The sequence below is a fragment of the Passer domesticus genome, chromosome 4, assembly GCF_036417665.1.
Source record: "Passer domesticus isolate bPasDom1 chromosome 4, bPasDom1.hap1, whole genome shotgun sequence".
NCBI classification, from domain to species: Eukaryota; Metazoa; Chordata; class Aves; order Passeriformes; family Passeridae; genus Passer; species Passer domesticus.
In genome coordinates, this window is record NC_087477.1 from 46,199,023 (window position 1) to 46,224,521 (window position 25,499).

The 25,499-nt window shown below is 36.2% G+C and overlaps 1 protein-coding gene across 7 annotated transcripts in view; it reads right to left on the reverse strand.

Moving 5' to 3' along the window:
- The window catches only part of SPOCK3 (SPARC (osteonectin), cwcv and kazal like domains proteoglycan 3), a 159,100-nt gene that overhangs the window by 132,027 nt on the left and 1,574 nt on the right, over positions 1-25,499 (reverse strand). The window lies entirely within an intron of this gene.

A 25,499-nucleotide genomic window follows, 5' to 3' on the forward strand; every position in this document is an offset into this window, starting at 1 on the left:
ACTACCTGGCCCTTGTAATAGCTCCCCCTCCAGCTCTTTTGCAGCCCCCTTTAGGTACTGGAAGGTTTCTCTAAGGTCTTTCCAGAGCCTTCTCTTCTTCAAACTAAACAACCCCAACTCCCTCAGCCTGTCTTCACAGGGGAAGCACTTTAGGCCCCTGGCCATTTTCACAACCCTCCTCCAGACTAGTTCCATCTCATCCATGTCCTTCTTATACAGGGGATTCCAGGTGGAATATCATGACAGTAGACTAGAGTGGGAGAATCACCTTCCTCAATCTGCTGGCCATGAGTCTTGTGATGCAGCCAAGGATGAGGTTGGCTTTCCAAGCAGAAGGTACACATTGATGGGTCATGTTGAGCTTCTCATCCACCAACACACCGAGTCCTCCCCAGGGTGCTCTCAGTCCATTTTCCACCCAGCCTGTGCTTGTACTTGGGGCTGCCCAGCCCAGGTGCAGGACCTTGCACTCGGCCTTGCTGAACTTCATTCATGAGGTTCACACAAGCCTATCTCTCGAGACTGTCCAGGTCCCTGTGGATGCCATCCCTTCCCTCCAGCATTATGATCACACCACATAGCTCAGTGTGGTTGGCAAACTTACTGAGGGTGCCCTCGATCCCACTGTCCATGCCAACAACAAAGATGTGCCAACACCAACCCCCAAGGAATGCCAGTCTTCTCCATTTGGACATCAAGATGTTGACCACAACCATCCAGAGTGGCCACCCAGCTAATTCCTGATCCCCTGAGTGATCCAACCACCATGCACATGTCTCTCCAGTTTAGAAATTACGATGTTGGACAGTGTCATATGCTCTTCACAGCTCACAGAAGGTGGTATCAGTTGCTCTTACTGTATCCACCAGCACTGTAATCCCATCACAGAAGGCCATCTGGGCTGTCACCTATCACTCAGTTTCCAGGAGGAACTTCTCCTGGGCACTTAGGTAAGACTGACTGACCTGTGGTTTCCAAGGTCTTCCCTATCTCCCTTTTTAAAAATGAGGGTTATGTTTCCCCTTTTCCAGAAAGAACTTTCACCAGACTGCTGCAGCTTCTCCAAATATGATGGCTAGTAGCTTTGCCGCTTCTTTGGATGGCTCCCACAGGATCCACAGTTGTATCTCATCAGGTCCCGTGGACCCTCAGTTTCCTTAGATGGTCTCATATCTGATCTTTTACAATAGTTGGTTCTTACTTCTTCCAGTCTCTGCCTTTGCATCCTGCAACTCAGGCCAGTGTGACTGCCACACTTGCCAGTGAAGACTGAGGCAAGAAAGTTGTGGAATACACCAGCTTTCTTCATATCCTGTGTGACCTGGTTCCCTGCTTCCTTCCTGAGAGAACCCACACTTTCCCTAGCCTTTCTTTCACCAGCGACAGATTTTCCTATTGCCCATGAAATCCCTAGCCAGATTTAAATTTATCAAGACTTCAGCTTTCCTCACCTGATCTCTGACCCTTCAGACAATTTCTGTTTTCCTCCCAGGCTAACTAACCCTGCATCCACACTCTGCAGGCTTCCTTTTGTGTTTGAGTTTACCAAGGAAGAGCCTGTTCATCCATGCAGGCCTCTCGGTGATTTTGCCCAAATTTGTCTTTGTTGGGATGCATCCTGAGCTTGGAGGATGTGATCCTTGAATATTAACCAGTTTTCTTGGGCTCCTCTTTCCCTCCAGAGCTTTATTCCAAGGTACTCTGTCAATCACATCCCTGAAGAGGGCTCTGGTCTCCTGAAGTTCAGAGTAGCAAGTCTGCTGTGCATCTCCCTCATTGCCCTAAGGATCTTGAACTCCACCATTGCATGGTGGACACTGCAATATGGTCACTGCAGCCAACACTGCCCTTCAGAGTCACATTCCCCATCAGATCCTCCTTGTAGCTGAGAACAAGCTTCAGCAGAGCACCTCTCCTTGCTGGCTTCTCTATCACTTGGAGAAGGGAGTTGTCAGCAACACGTTCCAGGAACCTCCTGGAATGCTTATGCCCTGCTGTGCTGTCCCTCCAACAGGCACCGGGTTGGTTGAAGTCCTGCACGGGAACCAGGATTTGTTAAAATGAGGCTGCATCTATTTGTCCATAGAGGGCCTCATCCCCTTGGTCTTCCTGGTCAGGAACCATGTGTCAGTCCCCACTACAGTGTTACTGGTCCTCCCTTGAATCCTGATCCATAATTCTCAGTCAACTCCTCATCTGCCCCCAATGCAGCTCCATGCACTCCAGATGGTCACAGACACAGAAAACAAGACCCCTTCCCCATCTCCCCTGCCTGTCTTCCTAAAGCCTGTATCTTTCCATTCTAACACTCCAGCCACAGGAGCTAACAAAAAACATCTCTGTCATGCCAAGAAGATCACCTCCCTGCAGGTGCGCACACATTTAACTCTTTGTTTAATTATATGCTACCTGCACTTGCATGGAGGCATTTAAGCTGGGCCCCTATGAAGTTGACTGACTTACTGGAATTCCTTTGTGCCACCCTTGAGGTCCTCTCCTGTTGCTCTGCACATCCTCTCCAGCCTCTGGCTTCTCCTCTAGCTCTGGTAGCAAAGTGTTAAGAGGGGGATGGACTGCAGCTCCCCTTTCCCAGCAACTTTAGTTCGAAAGCTCTCTTCACCAGCTTAGCAAGCCTGTGACCAAAGGTACCCTTCCATATCTAAGTTCATCAGAAAGAAACTCTAAATAAATAAAAAGCAAACTCTTAGATTTTCCTGCAGTGTACAGTACCAATTATCCTTTGCTTTTAAACACAAAATCACTGATGATCATACTAACATCTTAATTCCTCTGAACAATACAGAGCACCAATTTTAATTCACATGCAAGTATAAAAGCTGTGCATTTAAAACAGCACATACTCCCAGCTGTTCAAAATTTCTTTGCTCACTTTACTCCAGTAAGCAAAACTTCCATTTAATGCACTCAAATTACTTTTTAAAATTATTTTACATTTTATATATAATGCAGTCTACTTTGGATTCTGCTTTCCAGAATAGCTTCCTGAGTATATCCTGTTGCCCAAAATCACTTCAATTTTATAACATAAAGACAAGCATTCTTATAGTCCACAATAAAAGACTTTTTGACTGGCTAGAAAAATAAATTCAAATCACTGAATGTTTGCTAAAAGAACTACTCACACACCTCTCTTCTATTTTGGCTAAAGGAGAAAGAATGTTTTTTAGTTAGGATGTTTCAGGTGTTAATATGCCACCAAAAACCATTCTTAGCCTGATGCCTCTGCCTTCATTCCCATCCCCCTTTCAAAAACAATGTCCCCTACTTAACACTCTACATTCAGAAAATTCATACTCTGAACTCTCACTGCTTCTCAGGCTAAGGCTATGTAGGACAAGAAAGAAAATATCTGCAGTGAAAGCAGCTTCATATCAGAAAACATGGTGAAATAGCCACAACATCTACTTTTTTTCAATGTTTGGGGCATTCTAGGCTAAAATTTCAAGCTTTCATCTTTGCATAGGTAGTTTAATACACTGTGGAATTCTCTTTATTTTTTGCTTAAAACCAAACAGTTGCAGTGCAAAGCCTACAGGTTTACAATATTTTTCTTCTATGTACAGTAGGAACTTCCTAAATACTATATAATGCATCCCTAGACTACTGGGGTATGGCAGCTAGTATACACAAAACTGTTTTGTTTACTTCATTTCTTGTTTTCAATTTTTTTCTCCTTTTCTTTCTTGTTTTCAGATTTTTCTCCTTTCTGGCTTTGCTATGCATGGATATATCTCTGTATATTTTTACCTCATATTTGTGTTCTTTTCACACAACTCATGAAGTAAAGAGTTTTTTTAAACTCTGCCCTTATCTGTTTTCATTTCCTCTTCAGAATTTACTACATATCCTTCAATTCATTACTCTGATCAGCAGCTTTTGAAAGTTCTCCCTGAAACTACAGAACATAAATGGATGTGGTTAGTTGAGTGACAGAAGAGCAATTCACAGCTTCAAAGCTACACTTCCTTAACAATCTACAGCACACCTAAGAATGTTCTTGTTGTAGCTCCCTGGGGAAACCAACACCCACTCTGCAGACTGCAGCACTATGGCAAAACCAGATTTTTTTTGACAATATACACATCCATGCCTCCTTCAGAGAAAGTACTGCAACACAGTGCACGCACTGCAAGGGAAAGAGTGTTCTGTGACATTCATATCCAGAGTGCATTAACCAGCAAGGTCTCCAAGGACCAACCCACAGCACACTTAAGTACTCCAAATATTGCCAAAAATTTCAGGTCATGCCCTTTATCAGTGCTCCACCATATATAAAACACACTGCAATATTTCACGTTTAAACAAGCTAATCTGAAGATCAGACACTTCTGTGAAAAAAAAAGAGAAACAATTGATTAAAAGGATATAATGTATCTTCTCTAACATAGCTGTGGTCATTAAAAGGTATTAACTGCTTATAAAGGATATCAAGTCACCAACAATTTTATTGAACACCAAAGAATAGAAAAATAAAAATCCAGAAAAGTTCCTGTAGGTGATAACTCTGTTTTATTTTTCAGGAAAAACCTCAAACTTGACTGAAAGTAGAAGAATCTCGAAAGAAAATAATTAAATTTTTAGTAACTACATAATAGCTATACATGTCAGGGTTAAAGGTTTCCAACTTCTTTTAGCAGTATAATGTTGCACTGTAAAAATAAAATAATGTACACATATGCAGCTTCAATACTTTATTCTTCACATGATGAATTTACAGAATAACAAAGAATTGTCTTTCCATCAACTTGTACAAAACAACTAAAACTGGAGACTAAACAACTAAAACGCTAATTTTAGTGTTTCAAAATCAGCTGTCCCATCTGTACAAAGCATCTAGGACAACTAACCTTCCTGACAGAAAAAGGTGAGCACTTTGAAAGGACAATATGTCACATAAAAAATCACAACAAAAAAAACTGTTTAAAGCAGACATCTGTCTCCACTTACCATATAAAGTCTGCAGAGAACATGCTTATGCTAAGCTTCTACACTACTGCAGTTAGGCAAGGTGAGTCCCAGCTTCACCTTCTGAATAACCATTTCACTGCTCAGTAGTTATTTGGCCAAGCAAGGAAACCCTGATTATTACCCAACACACAAACACAGCAGTGCTTTACCTGGACAATGTACAAGTTTTCCTTGTTTTGCAAAATTCACCCAAAAAAACAACACTACTTTTCCAAACATGGCTATTTCTGAAGGAATGGGAGAGGGAAAATGCTTTTTGCTGGGTCTTTTTTTCCCCTTCCAGTTGCAGTACCGTGGCCTTTTAAATCAAGGTAGCAATTTTAGGCTGGAATATGAAGCAACTCTACACAACAAGAAACAATGCATTGCTATCACAGTTGATTCAACCTCCATCAGAATTGGCTTTCTGCAAGCTAGCAAAAATACTTCATTTACATCTGGGGTTTTTTCTCTGAAAAATATGTTGAAAAATCTTTAACGTTGATATTTTTCTAGGCAAAACAATTCATTATCTCCACTGTAACATAGTAATATCTAATTTACATTCTATTCCTAAGGAAAGACAAATTAATGTCTAGCCCCGGGTGCCGGTGAAAAGAATATTCATAATTTACAAGACTTGAAAATGAGAAATAGCTGAAATGTAAGGACAGAAATCAGGTAAGGAAAATAAGGAGAAAGAAATTCCTGGTTGTTTACGTAATCAAGGTAAGTGTCCCGGTACTGAATAGTCTTCTTAGTTCAACAAAAGCCATAATTTTATTTTTATTTTTTTCCTAATTTTATTTCTTACCTATAAATAATTTTAACAGAAAATTTAACACATAAAGATATGTAAATTATACAAAGAAGATTTCTCAAAATTTTTCTACTATTAGGGCAATATATATCTATCCATGAGGAGCTGCACAATATCCTGACATCCTTGAAAAGCAGCATTCTTGTTATCAAAACATTTCTTGAACTGGTTCTTTCCTTTTTCTCAGATTTTAAGGATTTGTATCCTAATGGCAAAGATACGAATAATGATAGAAGTCATGATGGGCTATAAAAAAGGATAGCTTTTTTCTTTCACTTCTATTTCTTCTACCAAAATTTTTCTGAAAGAAAAGTTAAAATCTTCTCTTGCCTTATCACAGGACCCTTTCTTCCACCCTAGCACAAAGAAATGCATGAAGTTTTCAGGTAATTGACTTCAGATTAAGGCAAAACTCCTCCATGAAGACTACATTCACAGCTATGAAGAAAGACAACAAATTATTGTAGAGTAACAGTTATCTACAGTGGAAATTATCTAGAGCAATCCTACCAACAATTATTTAGCAATGGAAAATTTGACATGGCATATTTCTGCCAGCTGACTATTGCCATGTGTGATCATGTAAATGACAAAAAAATCAGCATTCAAGAGATGGGGAGGGAAACGGGAAATAAATTCAAGAGCAGGAAAGACAGAAACATTGGTCAAATATTCATATCTTGGTATAGTAAAAGTCAAGTATATAGTATTTGCAGCTGTACTTATGTGCACCCTTTTGAGACCAAGATACCGGGGTTAGAGATGTACAGGAACAGAGCACAGACCTTGCACACAACTCATGATCGGATTTAAGGCAGAGATGGTAACAGCCAGTGAGCAAAAATAACATGGCCATCTAGAGCTTGAAGTCTTTTCATTCCTCTGATGATAATGCTAGCAATTTACTCCTGCCTGGACTGTATTCTTAGTGATTCGGATGGAGGGAGAAAGAAATTTAGGTACAGATTTAAAAGGCTCATACAAGCAGAAAAAGTGAAGAAAGACCTCCTGAGAAAGAAATTCAGGCACTTGGGAAACAGAATTTTTACTCACAGCAGATTTGCCCTTTCAAACAAGTGTAGTATCCATTAAGCTTATTCCCCTTTTAAACAACTCTTCCTATTAATTACAGCTCAAATTATGTGGAAAAGGGATGACCTTTCAGGAGAAAAACTTTAGCAAAATTTCTCTCTCTCCAACTGTCACATTAATCAATGCTGAAAGGCTTAAAAGCCTTAAAAATATCTTACTAATGCCTCCATTTCCAGATAGTTCACAATGACAAATGGAAAACAGTGTCTAATGTACAGGAACACAGTTAGCAAAATAGAAAGGCTACTGTAATATTAACTAATACTTCCTATTTTTAAAGAAATTATATCAAGACTATTATGTACACACTTGAGGAGTCTTAATAAAGTGTTGTGGAACAGTGAAAACAATATCCAATGTCAGTCATATCCATTTTCTAACTGTGATCTTTCATTTTGGTACTTTGCGGTCGAGTTCCTCATCTACCCTTCCAGGTAAAGGGGAGATGCAATAGCCTCAAGCAAATCAAATTACACCTCTAATACTATTTGAACACATGTCAACTTCCCTTACGCTGCTTTATCTTTGAGAACCTTGGAGAAACACATCAACAGGAAGAGGCTGCTCCAATTTGATGCTCAACAGGCAAATTACTTAAATCTTATTTATGTGCATACAAAGGATATGAACATCTCAAACAATGCTTTCACTCAGTTTGAAGTTTCTCCTCTCTCCAATCACTGTCAGAAACAGACAAGGAAAAAACCATCTCTCCCTTCTATTTTAATGTTTTTCGTGTGTGTGCACTTATTTTCCTCTCTCAATTTAATCCTTCTCTTTGCTCTTCATTCTTTACCTCAGAAGTGAGGTTAACTATGGCCGAAAAAATGCCTGACTTAACTTCCTGCACAGATTAAGGATGTCTTTCCTCCTCTCATACCTACTCCAGTTGCTAGAATGAGTCAAAGAAAACATGTACTCTGAAAATCAAAAACTCAAAAAATACTTCTAACCTTTGAGGGGTCCTGAATTAAGTCCGAGCTGAAAGATCAAAATTTCTGTAGCAGTATAGCTGATTTATGAATAGCATTAGTAAAAAAAGTTCCTGATCTGCATGGACTCTTTACATGATACTCATAAGCCTTTGGAGATCTCTGAAACATTACTGAAAGAAAAAAAAATCTGAAATGTGTCAAATACGTTCTTTAAAAAACTTTCTTTTATTTTTCATTTCAATTAAAATTTAGTTACCAAGTGAAAAAAAAAAAAGGGACACCAACAACTGAAATATTTTTTCAAGTTTTAGGTTTAAAAATGAACAAGCTAAATATAAATGGATTTGGAATGTTTTTAATAATAGCAGTGATTTTCAGTTGCCTCCAAATAATTGCACACCAACAACCTACTTTTACAACATTGACACTGAAACTTTTTTGGTTTTGGAAAGCAGCAGTAATACATATCCTGCTAGCCGAAATACATACAATTGTTTAGTGGTAGTTGTTCAAAAATAAGGTCAATGGATTAACTCCTGCCTACAAGCAAGCTGGCTAACTGTTCTGCAATAAATTTTCACTTGGAAGTGGCAAAAATGAGATTTATATTAAGCTACTTTAAGGCACTTAAGCACTTTTACACAAAACATGTAAAACTACACATTTTGTTCAAAGTACCACACAGATCCATTCAAATCATCTCTGCAAACCAAATTCAAGTACCAAAATCACTGAAAGCGTAAGCATACACTGCTTTTTTAGGCATTGCTCAGTAATGGGATAAACTGGCTTGCATAATGCCCAGCATTATGAGAGCTGTGCTATTTCTATTATTTCTATATTATTATTATTATTACCTCTATAGCCTCACTCGTTACACACGTCTTGAGTGCATTTTGCCACCTAGATTCACCTTTAGTCTCTCCACCAGGGAGATACAAAAGGAACAGCTAAAGCATTTGCTCTCTATACCTACTTATTTCACATTAATCATCATATACATGTATCAGTTGTGGATAGCAATTTTGTAATCAGGACTCAATTTAAAAGATTTCTCTTACTTCAGAAAAATATTACCTGTTTCTGTAAGTCGTCAACATGAAACTCAGATGTATTTGCATCACTGATAGAAAAAGTGCTTAGTAGAAATTAATGCCCATTGGAGCGACAGATGCCCTGATGACAAATACTGTTTTTAAGCTGTTTTAGCAAGATCTTCCATTTTCATTTGGAGAGAAAAGTTCTTGCAAAGTTCTCTCTTTTCTCGCTATAATTGATAGGATAATAGGATAATATGCTGTTGATTTATCACAAACTGATTTAAGTCTTCCTGGTATTCCCAACTTACATGAAATATATCTATATGAGACAAAAGGTTTAATTATATACATGACAAACTTAATAAATCAGTATTTTTGCAAAAGCCCTTTTAAAGCAAAATAATTAAAACATAACTTTTGACTGCAAGAGAAATTAAAAAACCAACAAAACCAAACAAATTAAAAAGCTTTTAATTTTCCTACAAACTTAATTTATCCGACATCTTATATGGCAAGTTATACAATAAAAAGAACCTACACTACCCTTTCCTCAAGTTTAGCTCTGTAATTAGAATTGCAGAAGATGTAAAATGAGCATCCATCCTAATCTTTTTTTCTTGCTGTCTAAAAAAAAAGAGAAGAATATCAATATCTCAGACCTACCGTTAACAGTCAAAGAAATTTTATACCAAAAAAATCCACCATGTGCATATATATGCACACGCTAAAAAAAAACCCTGCTTTTCCTGCAAACAGTCACATGTTTGCCTTGCTGTTTTGCACCTAAATAAATCTAGAACACCTAACATTGGCTTTAAAAATCCGGCTATGAAGAAATTACCATACTGTTGCTATAATTTTTTACATCAGTGAAAATATCCTTCTAGTGCTTGTTGTATATATATCAACATTTTATTTTCCTGTTTCCCCTAGAGAAGCACTCAGCTTCTTTTGTTCCATTAGTTACCTAATAAAGCAACACGAAAGTAAACACAAGACACAAAGATATGAAAAACATTGTAGTAGACCAATAAAAACTAACAGTAAAATATATGAAGATGTAAAGTATGTGAAATTACATCTTAAAATCAGAAAGAAAATATTAAGCATATTTATTTTGTCCCTTAAATAGACTAGGTATGCTAAAGAACTGTTCACCAAGCAACCAAATCCGAATGATAACTTAATAGCAAGAAAACTTAATTACATGCAGCAAGTTGCTGCTTCTTCGGCTGCTTTGTCATTTGGGTTCATTTGGGCATTTTTTAAAATACAAGCTAAGAATCACATACATCTCTACATATCACCAAAATCCATTGAGAAATATGATGCCTATTGTCAAACCACACTGCAGTATCACACTTTTTTTCCAAATCAGTGATATGGGGCAGCAAGGTACTGACAGAAACCACCAAGAAACACACTGCCCACAAATAAATTGTAGCATTGTGAAACAACAAAGAACTGCAAGTGCCTAACAGCACTCATACAGAGCAATACACCGCACATTTATTTCCATCTGGTATTTTAGAAGGTTTTTTTTCAATAGCCTGAAAGAGTACACCATCCTGAAGTCAGAGTTCTACCTTGAATTCATTACAACCCATGAGAACCTTTCTCATACAAACAGTACTTCTGGTGATTTTTTTTTTCTCACAGGTAGTGCTGTGTAACAATTAATACTACAAGTCCATGAGCATCCAACTAACTTTCCATACCACGTTTTTCTGACTTCACTTCCTATGAAAAAAGTCTTAATGAAGACAAATTGACTGTTTCAAACATTTACAGTTTCAAACATTCCAGAGAAAATCATCAGATTTGCTGAAAATAATTATTTTTACATTAAAAAGTCCACATTTTATAAGAAAACAATACAGAAATCCCACTGGATAAGGCTATTTTCTATCTAGAAACTTGAGTGCTTCCTACACGTGTTCAATTTCAAAGCTACTTTCATCTTCTGCTGAATTCATCAATAGCCCCACAGAACCTGAAACAATCTCTTACCAACACAAAACTTTCCCAAGATACTCAAAAAACATACAAATCTATTTCAGAATAGTGTTTTCAGAGTAGCAGCTCTAGCTGAATGCAAGCACATAAACTACAGGAGGTGGCTGCTAAGACACCTGGCCCATAGTTCATGATATTCAAGCTACATTTCATATAGTAAGTGCTCCTCTAGGATATAAAAAAATTTAGGTCATGCTTTGGTTTCTGCTGCCCTTGATTAGTTATTGCTTATTCTTCAGCAAGTTATTGTGAAAGACTTACAACAAAAACACATCTACAGAAGAACAAGTTTACAAACAAGGCAAGTTCTACAATTCAAGTACTGTAAGCCAGTGATCGAAATAAACTGTTGATTTGTGTGTTACAGAAATGTTTAACTTCAAAAGAGCCATGTCACAGGAAGGGGTGAGTGGTTTGTGTCCAGATATAAAGGAAATACAGAATTTTTAGGCACAGAACAGTAACTAAAAAGATAGCATACATAGCTGAAGCTGCAGAAACTGAGTACCATCTTAAATTCTAACACAATCTTACTTTTAGCTATACTGTTTAACATAAAATTTTGAAACATGTCCAAATAAGATAAACTATATTAACTAGTGAAAAGATTTTGGGGTTTTTTATGTATATTCCTCTTGAATACATTTTAAAAAATTGAAAAGGATAGTGTTTTCTCCGGCTACTTATACCTGCAAATAACAATCTAGAAATTAATCTTCATGTTTTCCCATGCCTGATCTGATATTTACTGCACTAACATGATTTGCTCCTGCACAGCAGAACCATCCACAAATTCTATGCTTTGGGTACTTATACTACATCAGTAATGAGAAACTTAATTTAAAAGAAGGTTGCAAGTTTCAGTGGTCAAAAAAATCCAGTGGTTTTAACATTTTCTTTAAAAAGAACCAAATCATTTCAGACACTTCGGTAGTTTGACAGTTTATCATGTTTCCTTTCTTTGTGTGTATGAAAAGTGAATTAGGCTGTCAAAGTAAGTGGGGCTACAATTAATCTTTCCAAATTAGCAGAACTTAACTTTCTGAAATCTCCAAGTAATATTGTCATATCAAACCCACCAGTAAGGCATTACCAAAAGCAAACAATTCAACCATTTCATCTATTAAAAAAACAACCCTACCCTTTTGGAATGAACAGCAAAAACAGAAACTGGCCAGATAGTAATGATCTTAACACAAATTAATAATCTTACTTCATGGAATCACAAGTGATTTCACATGGAGCTTGTTCACAGGCTTACATTAGCCACAGACCTAAACTCTTCACTGGACAGAACACAGAGGACTCCAGATGTGACACATTTAAATTCAGTGTGCAGAAATCAGTCCCAGTAGTGATTAACTAGGATGACTGCAGTCAGTTTGGTTCAACTGAGAATCCAGTGTCAGATCCCCTCTAAGACTGATATCAACCTAACCCAGTATTGGTCAATGGTACTGGACTTGAAAATTGAATCTTTATAATACAACCTTTATAATGCTATATTAACAAATCATTATACCTGGCCATTTCAACACTGATATTTCAGGATGCACTTAACCTGCTCAAACATTAATGGTTGCTGTGAAAATTAAGACTTGGCACTCAGTCTTATTTCCATCAGATTACTAAGTGATTTAAGGAAATAAGCAAGCTATTTTTAGTGTAGTAAAGCACAGACTCCTGGAAATTAACTTGGAATCTGATCTAGTAAAAGAATCACATAAATTCCACTCCTCCAAACAAACACACATAGTAGGCTGCCTATTGAGGATAACTAGACATCAATAGGGTAAGAACTCTGGGTTCTTAAAGGCCTTTGGCTGAATATTTGCTCACAAATTGTGCTGTTCCATTCTCAGAAGAAACCATGAAACAATACTCATGTGATAATAAACCAGCAATTTTTCTTTAGAAACCCTCTAAATTGCTCTTAAGCTTTCTCCCAAGAATGCTGATTTAATTGCTGTGTACAAGAAAGTAAACAGAGAGAAAACATGAACTGAGCAATGACAACCAACTAGGTGAGAAACAGTAAATCAAAGGACAGTATGGAATAATTATTTCATATTTGTGTTATTTTTCAACATAAACTTTTTTCAGAAAGCTAATACATACTGTTTAAAGATTTCAGGATTCTTCCCTACAAAACTATCTGGCAGCCAGTCATTACAAATACCTGTTCCTAACAACTCAAGCCAAAAATCACTCAGAACAGCAATACGCAGCTAAAAAACAGTATCAAGTCCTTAACTAATTTTATACTACTGGACTAAAGCCCTTAACCTCTTTTTAATCCCCTAAACTTGATTACTTCTTAAACCTTTGTCACAGTGAACAATCTACACTTTTTACAGGACGTTTTCTGTGCCAAACTGCACTGGTTTATAATAAAAATTAGGTACATAATTCCTTCTAAATGAATAATAAAACCAAAAAAACCCCACCAAATGACAAATATATGAAAGCACCTGTATTTTGAAAAACAAGAAGGCATTATCTAAGAATCATAGTCAAATTTCATAGAATACACTCACAAATAAAACAGATTCTTGTTATAGATATTTAACTTTAACAAGCACACCATTCACTCAAATCCTTTTTTAAGACACTTGAAGGTGCAGGAGGAAAGCAGGAAGACTTCCAGACTTACACAGTCTACTTGTCAGAAGGAACAAAAATAGAATGAGAGAAAAAGTCTTCCAAATTCATGACCTAAGTGATAAGATCTGGAATTCTGAATTGATACTCAAGTTTTTTAGATAAGATGTTATATTTCTGACACAATGCAACTGTACTTCCCAGATTTCCACTAATCTGGGCCCAGGGAGGGCAGGGAGTTTACATGCTCACTAACTCCAGCCCCGAAGGATGGCTGGAGCTGCTGACCTTCAGTTTCAGAGTTTATAGTCTCATGCATTTAACTGTTTAAAACAGGAGTGATCTTGATTATTTAGATCCAGGTTGAAAAAGGAAGAAATTCTTCCTTCACTCATTCTTCCAGTTCTGTCATACCAAATACATCAAAATAAACTTGTGTGGAAAAGGCATAAAATCACTGGTTCTTGCCTGGAGACTCCAAGCAACACTAACTCTTGAGATGTTTATGGGATTGACCAGGGACTTGAACCTGGTGTAAAGGTTGAATAGAAAGGGACATTTATCACAGTGACCAGTGTCAAAGAAATCTCCACAAGGATAAAATAATTGCTGAAAATCCCTACAGCTGATATAAGAGCAATACAACCTTGACTTTCACTTCATCTTACCCTCATTTCTAATTTTCTGGTGAATGACATCAAAGGCAAGTGACAAAATATTTTTGATTTTAGTGAAAATATGTAAACATGAACAACCCATTGTTTTGCCTACTCAAGGAGGGAAATAACAAATAGCTTAGGAGATTTCTGAATAAAAATAAAGAAAAAATATAAATGTTAGAAACATCAAATGAGTAATTTAGTAAGAAATAAATCTGAGACAGGTATAACAGAACTTCACTTAAGATGAGTGACATAAGCAGGATATACCATAATATGAACAGAGATTAAATACAGACTTCAAAAAATTTTGTTATAATTATACAATAGTATATTTTACCTAAACCTGGTTTTGACTTCTTCTGCCTAGAGATTTGTACCTTACTTTGGACACCTAAGATTTAATAATGCCAGATGATCAATCTACTCAGCACCAGATGAAAGAAACAACTACTGTGTAAATCCTTCCCAGTACTTTGTTTTGCCATCAGCGCTGTGATTTCCCACAGAATTAAGCCACACAACAGATGCTTTATATCTCTGACAAAATAGGACACACTGTTTTAGTTTATAACAATATTATTATCTATATAAATGGCCTTTCTGATACAGGATGAATATCCTGCCTCAGAAATATTGTTTTGCTATGCACTGTGCAGCTCTTTTAATGCTTGTCTGACTTTATTTATTTCTACTTCATAACTGTCACCCTCCAATTTACTTGACTTTCTGTCCTGTTTTGCAGTGCAACACATGATTCAGCAGAAGGGAAAGCAGAGTGATCATACAATCTGCAATTCACTGTAGGAGCTGGGCATGGAAAGGCAGCACAGAGGCACCTACACTGCCATGAAGCAATGCAGCAAATGAATCAGACACAGCCTTTAAACACACAAAGAGAAATCCTTGAAGATGAAGTAGCCAAAATTAAATACTTTGATTCAGGTCAGTGAAACAAAGACTTTTTTTGTAACTACACCTTGCAAATGGCTGAAGAAGGGAGGCAGCACGGAAGAGCTGTAGATTAACAATTTATTCAGGAAAATAATTTATTGAGAAAGAAAATAAAACCCCCAGTCAAATACAGTAACTTAACAAAATAAGAAACAAAGTTTTCATTGTAGTCCATAACTTGCAATGGACTTGCAATTCTATTATACCTATAAAAACAAAAATAAAAGAAAAAACCCACAATAATCTTGGTATTTACACTACTTTATACCACTAGAGGGGTTTTTCTAATGAAAAGGACCTATTAGGTGGATGACTTAGTTTGTTCTCCAGTTCAAGTTTGCTTTCTTTCCATTTTTTCAAAGATGCAAAATATATCCAGAAGTCTGTTTTGTAGACTTAATGGTCAAATAATGATTTCTAATAAATATGGCATAATTCCATCTTTTGCAAACATCAGTGAACCCATCCTCAGTGAGCTCCATTAGACAAGACTCCCTGCAAACCAGGTTCAGATCCAGTCTAATACAGCCCAGAGAAACCCAGTGAAGATTTGACAAAATGGAGAAAAGAAAACAATCCTAAATCTTCAAGGAAAAATGTTTCACTTCCTGAGAAACTCCTTAAAAACACACTATTTGAACAACTTCCTCTAACAATTCACACATTATAAGGTTGGTTGACTAGACATCCCTTTGAAATTATAATTAATTCAGCATTATGAAGATTATTTTCTTTCATTTCCTTCATTTTCCTTCAATCAACCACTTCCCTTGATCAACATGAGACATAAAATAATACATCACAATGTCTTTTGTTTCATCCCTATGCTTGATTACTCTTGGCAGGTTTTTTGGTCTAATGAACAAGCTGTTTGGTTACAGCTACCTAAGTTAAAACAACTGAAAAATTAATTTGTCAAATCTGAAAATACTTCATTTTCAAGCTTAAATGTGTTTTATTGCAGTATAAATGAATGATGCACATTGACATATCATAACTCAGTTGTATAAATACTGTGAAAAATTGTACAGCTATAGAAATTTTAGCTTCAACTGGTAATTTTTTCAGTAATTAAAAAAACCACCTGATATAACAAAGCAAGAGTAGGATCTGTGTATGTGGTAATTACTAACCTTTATCTGCATTACAATAAAAGGCATAGATATCTGTAGAAGAAGCAGCACTAAACAGATATTTCTAACCAGATGAACTCTTTATTAATAATAATGTTTGACAGCAATTTGCAATATTTTAGGGAAAGATATTTCCTAACATTCATGTTGTTGAATAGTTCAACTACACTCAAACTGGGCTGGAAAGCCACAGTCCAATTGTAAAAAAAATTCAAGATCCCCTTACTTTCCAGCTAAAAGAGTACCTGTTTGACAAGAAGGATCTTTTTAAAACCATTACTATGTAAGATGCTATCACATTTTACAATCAGATAAGCACTGTTAGAATCAACATCATCTTTGCTTTACAGAATAATTTCTCACATTTTCTTTAAGTATTATTTTTATAACTTCTCCCACCTTTCTTGGAGAAGGTGGAGTTCAAACAAACATTTTCTTGATAATCTCTACATGTTTGTAGCAATACTTGTCTTGTTCTTATGTGATATTTATAGGAATGTAAAAAAAGATGTAGTTATTCCAGTCAGTGAGCTGAAACTATTACATATAACTGCCTCAAAATCTGAGATATGAATTCAGAATTATTTCATTCTGCACACCACAAACATTGTTAAACCCATGTCACCTTCAGTGTATATTCAAAAATGATCTGCAATCAGTGGGATATCAAATGATAAGATAAAACTGCAGATATGGTGAGGTGGACCTATAAAATACTTCTAATATCCTTTGAGGTATTTTGCTTCTCAGACTGAGGGATAGACAGCATAAAATCACTTTAGATTTTTATTGATCTGAGGTACCAGTTAGCATAAAGATATGTGTGCCCTCCCACACAAATGGACTCATTCACTTATTAGTGAAAAAAAAAACCAAAAAAAACCCACCCCACATAGTGGCTCAACTTTTCCATGTTTTGGACATCAAATACTCTATAATATGAGTCCTTTAGAACCTTCTGGGGGAAAAATGTCATTGTCTTCCAATGAGATACGTCACTCAAAAATGTCAAAATTCTATTTACAGACGCTGTGCTGCAATCCAAATCTAGAAAACTTGGAGGAAAAAAGTGATAGTTTCATACTCCCTAAGAAACTACCATTTTTACAGAGGAATGACAAAAGGAAAGAGAGGAGTTGTAAACATTCAGCATATGTAAAAAGCATGCAAATACAGCAGTGTATGGTAGCTTTTGTCCAAACCACAGTTCTACCACTGTGTAGAACTCAGTTTATAAACCCACATTCAGTACTTATGAAAAACATTGAAATGTTTTGAGGTTTTATTTGTCTATCTTATTCACTTAGTACAAATCTACATAGTTAATTCTACTTCTGCATATCCCTCCCTCTCCATTTTTATGAGACTACACCCGCAGATGTGAGAGAGAAATCTCATGATTCATAATCATGTTATACTTAAATTGGCTAAGATATTACATACACTAACTACAAGGCAGTTTTGGGCATATATCCCTGCATGCTTTGAGAGGATATTTTCTTTTGAGGAGCCCATGAATACCAGTGGATATCACAGGTGGAACCAATTGCCTCTTTTTCTAACATAATTGAGTCTTTTTCTTAATAGAGTAAAGAAATTCTGTCCACTCATGCCCCAAGTACCAGAGTTCATCAAAACAGGACCTTGTAACTGCCTACCAAGAAGTCCTGACTAAAGTTAAATATATACACCTGTAAAAATAAGCACATCTATGTAAAATTGAACAGTTTAACAATTTAGGAGAGAAATGCTAGATTGAGTACAATTTAGAAAAACAGTTATGCACTTAGTGTGCTTTAATCCAGTTCACATATGAAATATTGTGCACTATTGGCAATACAGTGAGAAATCTGACAGCCCTTTGCTGGCTTTGTAAAGTAGGAGCTCTTCACATTCATGTTTTGTTCCTGGATGTTGGAAACCTATTTCTTACTATGCTTAAACTTATTTTTTACTATGCTTAAAGACCTGAACACCAGATTAAAAGTATGTATTCTGGTGACTATCTTAATGAAAATTCTGAAGCCATTTCTCTATCTTCCTTAAGATTTGAATTGGCTTGCATTCCAGCGTCAATTGTGATTTTTCACATAAAAGCAATTGGCTTTTATTGACAACAAACACAAGAAAATTCTATGAAGGTGGTAGATCAGAAATCCTTTTAAACAGCAAATTAGCATAAGAAAAATCAAGCACTTATTTCAGTATTTCATATTTGGGCCAAAAAGGAAACACTTTCAGATCAGACCAATATGAATTTAAATGGTGTTCTTCCTTATTATTCTGCAAAACAGCATAAATCTGTTGCCTAGATCATCTGGGAATATTGCAGATAATTAATTCCCTCATAGTGCAGGCCTGAGAGAGCAAACCTTAATCTGTGCCAGTAGCACACAAAGATTGCTGAAACCTGAAATGCTTTTGTCCAAGTAGAATTTTTGGGTGTAATATTATCTGTGAGGATGTAAGTAAATGAGCCACTATACACAGGCAAGCATGTTGTCAAATCCAGTGGTCTTCTCTGGCCCTAAACTTTATGAATACAAAGTTCTCAGAGCTTGACACAGACTTTTTAAGTCTGTCTAAAGTGGTTAACTTTCTCTCTTGCAAAAGGCTGGAAGGCCAAGTTATACAATGGGTTCTTGTCACTGCTCCTTTACCTACCAATCTACTGTTTTCATTTCTTAGAATCACTGCTCGGGTTTTCTCCTAAAGTGATGTTCCAGTCACCAACACAAGCCCTGCCAAATTCTCAAAACATATATGCATCATTAAATATAGATCCCCACACTCTTCATATTAATAACTTCCTGCTGCTTTAATGAATAGCTGGTAGAACACAGATCATTTTTCACATGCAGTAGCATATAACAAGCAGTAAGTTCTGTACTTCTCACTGCTATGCTTCAAAAATTTAACAACTGGAATGAATTTCATCATCAAGAGCAAGCTCAAAAATGTCAAAGGAATTTGTTTTCAGTTGCATATAGGCCCTGGTGTAAGTGCACTACATAAAATTGTTTGATGACTTACAGACATTTTTACAGAGATACTGAACAAGCTGCAAATTGACAGTCTCTTCTGAGTCAATGATTACATATCACATGAGAAAATAACAAATTAGTTCATAAGAATTTTCTGCAGCAATATGTCAAGCACTGGATAGCCTTTAATAACAACATATTAAGACAATACTTTCTGGAAGAGGTAAAATACCAAAAAGTTTGAATTATTTCAATCTTTTAAACCCATTCTCTTATTGTGTTCTGTTAAAGCAGTCACTTGCAAAGACAGTAACAGAAAAGTGATATCACATCTTCATCATAATGTGAAAAGCTTTGTCATTGGTTATAATTTCATTCTATCTCTCCTTGTGTCCTGTCCAAGGTTACCACCTTAAACTGCACCACCTTTTTAGGTACATCATTAATTCCTTCTGTCATCTATCAGTGTCAAATGGGAAAGTAGAAGTGAAAAACCACTTAAAAAAAGATCTAACAAATAACAATAAAGGTTGTTCAAATTAGGTTAAGAATGCCCACTGAAGCTCTGATAACTGATATAACAATCCACTAACTTTTATCTTTCAAAAATAAAATTTCAAGAAACATGAAAATTAAAAAAACGTTTAATACAATCCCCTATGTTGCCATTTACTAGCATTGCCTCCATAGTATTTCTTTTTAAAGCAAACAGGCAAGATTTTTAGCATTAAGCATAGTGGGACTTTGAGATGCAGAAAAAGAAAAGCTCAGTAGTTACTAAAATATTAAAATATGTCAAGTTAAGAAAAATAGGATAATAGAAAAAAAAAAAAGCAATAGGAGAAACACCATTCCAAAATCAATATCAAAAATTTTCAAAAGGTCTACATTAGAAACATTAGCACAAAACAAAGCTACAGCTATTTTACTAAAGTACTTTTTCAATACTGCTAAAAAAGTGATAGAAATACGATGGTTAGAATAAAAGCTTCCTTAGGCTTGATAACATGGGAGTTGCTCTAAAGCTAGGTTTTAAAAAAGTACCAGCTGATGAAAGATTTTCTTTTTTCCTTCAGCATATCTTGCTGAAGGGAGGGCATGCAGGGACAACACAGGAGTCGTGACAATGTGGACATGACACAGAAACAACACACAAGTGCTTCAATTCAGTCAAAGGAGTCACACTCAGAAATTGGTCAACACTTGCAAAAGAACTAATCCAAGCTACTATTTCTTTCTTCTGCAGAGAATTACATCAAATGCTTCAATTACCACAAATGACTAGAAACAGACAAGATAGGAAGAAAGGATTGATGGTGTCAGTCTAAAAATATTCCAATTCTGCTCAATCCACTGTTTCCTACGTTCTGCCATCCCTTATAAAACCTCTTAAGCATCTTTCCCTTCTGAGTGTAAAGCCAAGATAGCCTATGCAGTTTCTGTTACTGTTACCATCTATTTGTGCATTACAAAGCTATATATACTACACTATAATCAGCACAGATGGCTAGAGTCAATTCCAATAAGATTTAATGGAAAGACAAGAGAAGGCTGGGTATCCATAGCCACTAAATAACCTACAGCATATAAAATAAAGATTATACTTCAGAGAAAGGAGATAAAGATAAGATGAAACAATGTTATCAGCTTTACTTTAGATTATGAGGGCAATCTAAGGAAAAGCACATTACCATTTACTTAACTTCTAAACGTCAGCTATATAAAGAGCTTCCAAGTTAATGCCTTCCAAGAGACATTTAAGAGTTCAGTGTTAACAATAGTTTGAGATTAGTAGACTCTGTCTTTTCATACAAAAAGAGTATTTGGCACTAGAAAGAGGCAGCAAAAGCAGACCATAGGAAAAGAAATCCTGCAAAAAGAAAACAGGAATCCATACTCGAGAATGAATTAAAAGCACATAAATTTAGATGCCTTTGTCTATAACACAGAAGAAAGGAAAAATTAAGATTTCCATTACTCTTCCCATTATAATTTGTTACATTCAATCTAGAAGTTATGAACAATTCAATAGCTTCTTAAATTTCCTTAATTAATTAAAATTAATACAAATTCCTAACACTTTCTCATATTTTATAGTTTAAAAAAGAGCAGTCAAGTCCTTATTAGCTTCATTTCAAAGGCAGTAATTACAGGTGAAGGTACAAAATACTCATTCTGTCAGACCACCTAGGCTTCAAAATTTTTCCTCCTTCACCATATTAATAAAACTCAGATCATACAAAGTAAGTAATGGAAAAAAGGGACTGACACTACTTTAGAAGTGCCAGTTTCAGCTAACAGTCTGGCATGCGGAAAAGATTCAAAGCCCTATTTGCAGAACTAACTTTACATTATTACAAGATCTTGGTTTGACTTAGGTTTAAGGCAACACAAAAAAGCAGCTCATCTTTCATGTTTTCAATTCCATTTTCTCCTGATGTCATGATCATGACATATGTATGTTGTAAAAGAGCTGCTGTACCAAATAATAAGATTTTTTACCATTAACCATAAAAAGTACTGAAGAAATAAGACCACCAAACCTTTTTTCACAACTAATGAGCTCACATGAGTTAGAGAAAAGACCATGAGTGCTGCACTATCCAATCCTAAATACTGACTTCCTCTAAAGTACAGTTAGGATCCTCCATAAACTTTGAGGGCTTCTTGTTGAACAGAAGTCCTCCTCCTCAAGTAAAGTTACTGGTATTCCATTCTGGAAGCATGAAAACCTTCCAAATATTTACATGGTAATCCCACAATGAAGTACGAAGCACTTGTGATGAATCCCTTTTAAAAGGGCCTTTGGCTTGCTCAGATATACAAAGATGTAGCTGTGATTCACACAGAGATGTTCACAACAGCAATGCACAGCTGGCATGGAGCTTAACTGAGGGGCAGTCTTTGTTTTTGAGAAGCCTTAAACCTCCAAAACAGACAAGGGAATAATTAATGCTGGCTATTACTCAATTGCTATGGAGACCTAATATTTGATTATCTCCTTTCCAAACACAGAGGTTTAGTTTTCACTAATGTTGAAAAACATACTCTTTAAATATTTCCAAAATACTCCTCTGGGAAGCCAACACAAGCTGCCCAAACTCACCACATGTAGAAGGCAATATATTCAATGGTCAATGTGAGAACACCTCAGAGCAAAGCAGAGCAAAAAGGAGTACTACCAGTGCAAACTTCCTCTTCCTAGCTGATTGGTTTTATGGTCTGTTCAATTTTCTTCTACTTTCTGCACCCTTGATAACTGCATTACGATGGTGGGATGATAGTTAACACCATAGTATGATGCAGCTGGTTACAATGATCAACCAACCCTATTATTTCATAGCAATACTACGACACAGTTGAGTAGTGGGGTTCATTTATCAACTTAAATTTGAAAATACAGCAATCACTTAAATTTTGACCTCTGAAAAGGTATACATCACTAACAAGCAAGTTAATACCCAACATCTTTCCCATAAAGATGTTGGGTATAAAATTCACCATAAAAAATACAGTCTTTTTAATGACCACAAATGCACAAGACACCTTACAAATATCAACAACTAAAATGAGTTACTCTATAGAATCTTGCTTCATTGTATTTTAAAGAAATTAAAATTAAAATTTCTGAAAAAAGCCTGAAAGATTTTCAGAAAGTGATACAACAGACGACTACGGTTGTATGCAATTTTGTCCAGTTGACTTTATATCTTTACAGTCAGTTGACTGTAAAGATATAAAAAGACAAAATTATTTAAATGACAAAGCCACTGTGTTTTTCTCTAGGATTGAAAACACTACCACTATTTGGAAAGTAATCAGAAAGAGAAAAATAATTGCTATTTTCTGATACTCTCTTTCTCCACAGATTTACAGCATTATGAATAATGAAAGTCTGCTAGACAAGATTTAGGATGTTCAAAATAGGAGAGCATAAATGTAATGCCATTTCTCGATCACATTTTTCAAAAGGAATAACCTTTATTTCAGACAAACTGCAGTACATGTATATGTATTTCTCAAATGTCTAGTGCTATCATCCTAGATAAAGCCACTGCCACAAAGCATTATCAATATAACAAAATATGAATGAAGAAGATACCCTTAACAGTATCTACTGAAAAGCATCAGTTCCCAAGCCTGAAATAAACCGAGCGTACATTCCCATGGGCTACAACCTCCCAGCATCCTGACACCACTGGCTGCTGAAGCAGTCTAACCAGGCAGCTTGGAAAACCTTAATGAACACACCAACCCTGCAACTTATTTTACTGACAGATGTGAATAGTTGCAGCTACTCAGCAACTGGACTGCAGCAGCACTAAGATGGGGTAGAAAACTCTTCCTCCCCCACACTTCACACAAAAAATAAACGTATCCTCGTACAGAACCCAAAATGGTTTGACTTGCACGTACAACTTAAGGGAGTTGGTATTTGACACATCCCATCTCCCCCATCTTTAAGAGGGAAAGTCTCCTATTTAAAAACAAGCCCATTCTCAATTTTTGCTCAAGAAAAAGAAGTGGGAAGGTAGGTAGTCACTAGTTTCCCACAGTCACATGTTAAGGCACAGTTCTTGCCTACACATACTGCATTATTTTCAACAGATTTGTCAGAATGATCAAGACCTTTCAAAAGACATGAAGAGTCAGTTACAGTTCTGCCTGTTCAAAGTACTGAAAAGATCTTAGATAGTAACCTCACATTAACAACACTTAGTGACAAAAATGACATTTTAAAGTATGTTAAGAGAGCTAGGTTTGGGGGTGGCTTGGCTTTTGGATTTTTATAAATAAAATATCATATCCTGGTTTAGCAGGTTCTGTAAGGGTTCCTTTCTGAATGACTGCATTCTTTCTCACTGTGATCTAAAACTTTCAAGAAACTGACCCAATGAGCCAGAAGTCAGGGTCATTATCTTTCACATTAATCAGTTCTGTCAGTTAAGTCTTAAGTTAAGCCTTTAAATACTTCTTTTCACACCAGAATTCCATCTCACCCTTACATCTGTAGGGTATTGAGAGCCTGCAAAAAATATCCTACTCTGACCAGAGAATTAAATTACAAACACAGGCCTTGCATACCTTGATTTTAAATCCACAAGACAGTTACCCCTACATATGTTTCAAATGCTGCTGTCCTGTTCCTTAACAGGAGGCCACTTTGGAATCACTAATCACATTGCTAATCACATTTCAAAACAGACAAATTACAGTCACACAAGTAGATTTACTAATTATATAAAATGCAGGATGGTAAAACCTCTCCACCATGTTATATTTAAGTATGATAATTGATAAGTGTTCTTACAAGATATTTTTCTAATGCATTCTTGCACAGGTAGATTAACACAATTTTGGAGGGGGGTTTACAGTTATATGCTATGAATTACTGAAAACTACCCATGCTTTATAGGGAGGGCCTTGTAGTATTAAATAAATATTACAGACTTGGTACCAATCAATAGGGCATAAGCATGCTGCACAAGAAATAAAAGCATACACTTCACTGAAGCACCAGCCTTATAAAATTTACACAGTACAAAAACAAGCCAGCATATTTGCAAATTGCCTCAGAAGAATCAGTATGCAGTATCCCTCAAAGCAGTCACTCTTAAAACCCTTAGGGACACCTACTTGTCACAGAATAAATTATCTGGCTAATATCCAATATTACAGTGCACGTCAGTGGGCACCCAGGAGACGGGCATTAGAGAGCACTTAGCTTCCTCAGCCTTCCAGGTTAGTCCTTACATAAATGACTTTGCCCAATTACAAAACATAACTGATGTATGTATTTTGGAGTTTTCTAGCAGCAGCCTGTAATCCTAGAACATTTCTATAGCACCAGATTTTCACTTGGGTTTTTTTTTTTTCCCCAAAAAAATCACAGGTCCCAATGCACAGCATACTGAACTGGTATTTTTCACATGAATCTGAGCTTCTTTTTTTAAGATATTCAAGGCAAACAAAAATATCTGACTACTGACTGGAAGTGCTCTCAAACACCAGAAGTATGCTGTTTAATAAAAACTATTGTGAAAATAAGTTTCTCCACAACTCTAGTAGCTCTTTCCCAGTTGCTTAAGATAAATAGTCAAGTTTGCATCCCATAGACATAAAGCTACAAAACACATGCATCACAAGACAATCCAGGTTTCAGAAAAATAAGAGACTTTGTGGAGACATGTACTTCAGCTTGCTACAGCAAACCGCAGTCACCAGTCGGCTGTAGAACAAGGAGAAACCTGTTGCCTCTGAAGTTGCAAACCAAATCAATGCTTTACACCGAATCAA